This window comes from Phragmites australis, chromosome 15, assembly GCF_958298935.1.
Source record: "Phragmites australis chromosome 15, lpPhrAust1.1, whole genome shotgun sequence".
NCBI classification, from domain to species: domain Eukaryota; kingdom Viridiplantae; phylum Streptophyta; class Magnoliopsida; order Poales; family Poaceae; genus Phragmites; species Phragmites australis.
Window position 1 is genome coordinate 15021598 of NC_084935.1, and position 5979 is coordinate 15027576.

Genomic DNA, 5979 nt, shown 5'->3' on the forward strand with positions numbered 1-5979 from the left:
GGTGAGGGAGGTGGAGGGGTGGCATGCCCCGCATGAATTCGGATCCCCTGACTTCACAGCAAATGAAGTCACGATGACTTCGTTTCAGCGTTAGCCCTTTGATTCCAAATGGATGTATAAGATCTACTGATACAATTTTTGCATGAACAGTACCACCGCTACAGATAATTGTGAAGTTAGAGGATACTGTAACCATGGACAATATCATCGCTCAACTGCAAATCACTGTACCTATACTCATAAAAATACCGTGTGCCTCTGGCTTCACAAGCGTGAAATCAAAGGATCTGAATCTACCCTTCATGACGTCAAGGAAGAGTAACTGCCGCAGGGTTTACGCGAGCACGGGGAACATGAGGCCACCAGGAGAACGACCTTGGTGGAGGGATGCCGATCCGGCGACGGGGACCTTGATCCAGCAGCAGGGACCTTGATCCAACGACGGTGACCTTGATCCGATGACAGAGACTACTACGGACGTGGGTGGTGGCTTGCGCAGATTGAGATGGTATGGTTATGGGAGGAGGCGGAAGAGGTGACAACCAGTGGGGAGGAGGTGCGGATGGCGACACCTTGCATAAAGGTTGGGGGATCGTTGAGAGTGATTAAGGAAAGGAAGAGAAGGGTAGGGGGGCAGTCGCACGTGGAGGATAAGGAAGCGCTCTGGAGGACAAAGATGGAGGCAAGAAGAGCAGAGGTAGTGGGCAAGAGAGAGCGAGGGTGAGGCGGGGTGTATGAGGCGGAGGCAGCGATCATGCACAGGGAAGGAGGAGCGGGTCAAATGGAGATCGGAATGGAGATAAATGAAGAGTTGAGAGAAACTTGGAGGCTGCAGCAGTAGGACTCGTCACCTTCACGATCAGATGTCTCTCCTTCTTCACTGGCTTAATCTTACGGTTGTTGTTTTTCTGAGGACGTCTCAGCCACGGCGTGAGAAATTGAGGAGTTTGGATTTTAAAGATATGTGAATTCCTTAGGCCGCAATCCTTTCTCCTGCATCTGGGTGTAGTACTCTATGGCTTTCTCTATCTTCCCCAACTTAGACAGCCCAATTATAAGAGAATTGTAGCAGTACAAATCAGGGATTACATTTGCCTTGGTCATATTCTTGAGAGCTTCACAAGCCAATGCGAAAGTCCCTTCTCTATGATACCCTGATATAAGAGGCGCATAAACAAATGCATTGGGCTTTAAAACTTCTGCATTCATTTCCTAAAGAAGATCACCTGCTTTTCTCAATTCACCAATTTGGCATAGCCCGTTAATAAGTGTGCTATAAGTATATAAATTAGATGAAATGCCATCGTCCTCATTTCATTAAGCAGGCAAAATGCTTCTTCCTTGGTATGCTGTCGGAGATTCCCTTCAATGATCAGATTAAAAGTGACGGTGTCATTGAGAATCTTAGGGTATGTTTGGTTACCGTATGCTCTCAGCTTGACTCATATGAGTCATGCAAGCTGAGTTGAGACAGGTTGGAGAGATGCAGCAGCGTTTGTTTGGTTGGCTGTATATGCTCAGCCTAACTGAGAAGAGATTGTGTTCGGTTGCCCGCAGTATATGTTGCAATACATAGGAACTTATTTTTTACCAAATAACCTAGGGTTGAAAATATTTTTATAAATTAGTACATCACATGATAAGAATATTAGTGATTTTTTAATAATTTTTGGAGAATTTTAATTAAATATTAACTTAGGCTTTTTGATAAAACTAATTAAAATGGGTTGCTAGTGAGCTCTAGTTGGCTCATGAAAATGTTTATAATTTTTGAACCACTCTTGTACCCTTAAATAAAATCAAGAGTTAAATAAAAAAATTCATGTGTATAGTGAATTTGCACCGTTCCGAGCAGGCCCGGCGGATACGGCCGAATCCCGCGTATGCACGGAGCTAGGCTGGGGCGATGCATCTGCACGGGCGGATGCAGGCGCGAGCGAGCAATCCAGGCAACCAAACATGCATCCCACGTCCGTGACTGCATGCGTCGGTGGTGCTTGCACGAGTGGAGCAGAGGAACCAAACACCTCCTTAGTAGCCCTGCCCATCTGGCCCAATTTACACAGGTCCTAGATGAGATTGTCATAGATGTTGGGGTTACCAATAAGAACCCCCAACACCCTAGGTTCCGCCTACAGGGGACTGAAGCCCACCCGGCTTATGAACACCTTCGGAGCCTTGGGACCCTGGATTCTCTACGGAGATCAAGGCCTCTAGAGAGCGCGGTCCTCCTCAAGCCAATGACTCCTGGAGCCTTGGGAGGTGATTGGTCTTCTCCAAAAAGATAAGTCAAAAAAGGGGCAGCACCGACAGCTATCTGCTTGTCACGAAGTGACCGGCACTTACTACCGGTCTAATCGGTAACCAGTCTGACACACTAGGTATGATCGGCGCCGCAATCAGCGACCGACTAAGCTTTACGGTCACTTGCTATCACTATTGCTGCCATGGTTAGATAATATCATCAGGGTAATTAGAAGAGTTACCCGGGCCCAAGAGATGTTTTACTTGGCTGTTCCTAGGTCCTGGTCGTATGGCAAAACTTGTACACTTACGCCGTGAAGGACTCTATAAATACTGACCATGGCACACGGTGCAAAGGGACATATTTTTACAATCACTTTAGGTATTCCTTTTCTCTCATTTTCTTCCTTAAGGTTGAGCTACTCTAGTAAGTTGGTTCTCGCCGTATGGGTTTCTTTTACCAATAATAGGTGATCTTGTTCTGCTGGACACTAGCAGCAGGCATCTCCTTGACTATCTTAAGCGCCTCATCTGCATTGCCCTCCCTCAAGAACCCATCAACCAGAGTCACATATACAACAACGTGAGGCATTAACCCAGCACAAGACATCTCATGCAACAAGCAGTTTGCTTCCCGCACGTTTGCACAAACCGTTAATGATTGCGCCATTAAACCCATCCGGAACCAGCCCATAATCCTCCATCTCCTTTGTAGATCCTACCTACACCTCTTCTTATATAGAGCTCGTCAATAAACTTTCACGTTGAAAACACTTTAGAACTCTAACTTCTCATAGATCACAATCCAATCAAAACTCATATATGAATCTAATTCATATGTTTTGTTCCAACCTATTAAGTATGTGACCCGTTAAGTTCATGTACAAACAGCTACGACTCGGAACCCCTTTACAAACTGAAATCAATAGCAGATCTTAGTAATACATGTTGACTCTAGAGTATACATAAAAGATCATATCGGTTGAACCTTGATATACACATGCATCGATCCCTTCGCCTCACGATACCAGTCAAGCTCAAGGCGAGATACGTGCCGCTCTTGTGATAGCCCGACCATTCACTCAATCAAATAGTGGATTCATCATGATTAACTCTTTAATTATATTGGTATAGCCATACACTTTCTCAATCTAACTACCTCGAAGGGCTCAGAGATATCTCTTCCGTTATTAAGGAGGGGCAAATTCCATCTTGATCGCTCATACCACACGATATATTTCATGACAAACCTGAAAACTATCTTTATGACTACCCAGTTACGGAATAGCGTTTGACAACTTCAAAATATGCCACTACACATTCTGGGAATTAATGATAATATCATATCTAAGGATTCTGCAGGTACACCATTTGAGATAACAAATGATGGCATATTATAAATAACAATCTCAACAGTATCTCAAGGTGGGTTTATCCAATATCAAGTTCTTTAACATAAATATTCACTTTATTGACGTGGTATCTCTATACCTATGATCCATGAAACATGATCATCAATCAACACATGTACTGGCCTTATATATCATTACAATGATATGCGATCAGGGATCGATTAAAAATAACATCATGATATAAACAAAAAGTTTCATAAATAAGTCACATACTTACCAATCAATGTAAATGATAGTCATTCTTGAAATAACACATTATTCGATAGTACATGAACATAGACGTGTGTTATAATCATCTCTATAATTGTCTCTAGGGCATATCACTTTCAACCCAGACCCGAGCGATGTTTTACTCGATTGTTCCTAGATTCTAGTCATATGGCAAAACTTGTACACTTACACTCTGAAGAGCTCTATAAATACTGATCATAGCACACGGTGCAAAAGGACATATTTTTACAACCACTTTGGGTATTCCTTTCCTCTTATTTTCTTCCCTAAGCTTGAGCTACTCTAATAAGTTGATTCTCGCCGTACTTTATTCGTAAATGATGATTTCTTTACCAATAATAGGTAATCTTGTTCTGCTGTACACTAGTAGCAGGCATCTCCTTGACTATCTTAAGGGCCTCATCTGCATTGCCCTCCCTCAAGAACCCATCGACCAGAGTCACATATACAACAACGTTAGGCATTAACCCAGCACAAGACATCTCATCCAACAAGCACTTTGCCTGGTTCAACCTGCCACGCTTGCACAGACCGTTAATGATTGCGCCATTAAACCCATCCGGAACCAGTCCATAATCCTCCATCTCCTTCTTAAACCCAAACGCCTCTTGGACAGCCCCGGACCTGCACAGACCACCAATTAATATATCGTAGGTCATAGCATTCAGGCTGCATCCCGTCTCACGCATTTCCTCAAAACACCTTGTTTGCAGCATCGAAGTCCCGGACCTTGCAGTACGCCTCGATCAATGTCGCGTATGTGTACACATCCGGTAAAATCCCAGCATCCCCCGTAAAAGCCCACACCTTCCAGAGAAGATCCAGGGCGTCCGCGCGCAACAGGTCCTTGAGCAGCGGGTTGCAGCAGCACAGGCTGGGCGCTAAGCTAAGATCTTTCATCACCAGGACAACCTCAGCAGCGTCCCGAACCCTTCCGGTCTTCTTGTAGAGTCGACGAGCACGACTGGTTTTAAACAGTTTCGTCTAATATTAGTTGGTGGAATCATAATTTAAATTTTTTATTGGTAATTAATAATATTTAGGTTATATGTACTGTGTTCTAACTTATGTTCTCAATTCGTATGCAGAAAGTTTTCTTATCAAGATTAACTGTGTTTGGCATGATTGATAATCACGGATTTGTGATATAGTGCTTGCAAGAGATTTAATCTATTCTGATTGGATTCTTATCATCAACGTTGAAGCTTCATAAATTAATATATCACATTGTCTTTAAAAGATATTTTGGAAGATCGAACTATACTTTCATGCAGGTTGGCCCTGATATTTCGGTGGCTCGAGGTGAGATTAAAAATGAGATCTCATTATTAAATATAAATCGTCTCGATCTAATTTTTTCAGTTTATTTTTAAACTGATATATATAGTATATATATATATAGGGTCTTCGGATTGTAGGGCCCTCCGGGTCGCACCGCTCGACCCCTCCGGACCGGCCGTGCTTTCCTGAGAAAAATGACTTATGTTCTACAAAAGACAAAAGCTGGGCTCCAAATCCAAGACAATAGACTAGGCTAAAGGATGCGCTGGAGCGAGCAAATGTCTTCGGTACAGGTTTTGTTGAATCAACAGCCTTCATACAAATGCACTGCACATGGAGCTCGCCTGACGTTGGCCATTGCGCGAAGAGCAATATGCCGCACTGCTTTGATGCTGCCTCAGACGCATCCCGAGTGCTGGCCTCCCTCTGGCGCCTCTCGAGCACTCGCCTCCCTTGGGTGCTTCGCAGCCGTGCTGTTCTATGGCTTCCATCCGCGCACTCGCCGCCGTGCAGCTCTAAACCCACGAGCCCATCGTTGTGCTGCTTGACAGCTTCCACCCGCTGCCGCGCAACTCCATGGCCATCCTCCACCAGCTTGCCGCCCTAGAGCACCCCGGTCCCCGCTGCACTCGTCACCAGTAGATCCGGTGTGTTACTTGCTCGCCGCAGCTGTCCCGCCCTCGCTTGCCTGCTCGTCGATAGAGATATCAACCACTGCGCCATACCTGTGTTGTGCTCGGCTGCTACCGCCAGCCTCGATTTCCCTATGTGCCACCGAACTTCTTTTCCTTGAATGGTCGGGCTTCAAATT

General features: G+C 44.7%; 1 pseudogene; it reads right to left on the reverse strand.

The window, feature by feature from the left end:
• Window positions 1-954: 954 nt before the first annotated feature.
• On the reverse strand, window positions 955-5526 carry LOC133892154 (pentatricopeptide repeat-containing protein At5g39710-like; annotated as a pseudogene).
• Window positions 5527-5979: the final 453 nt, after the last annotated feature.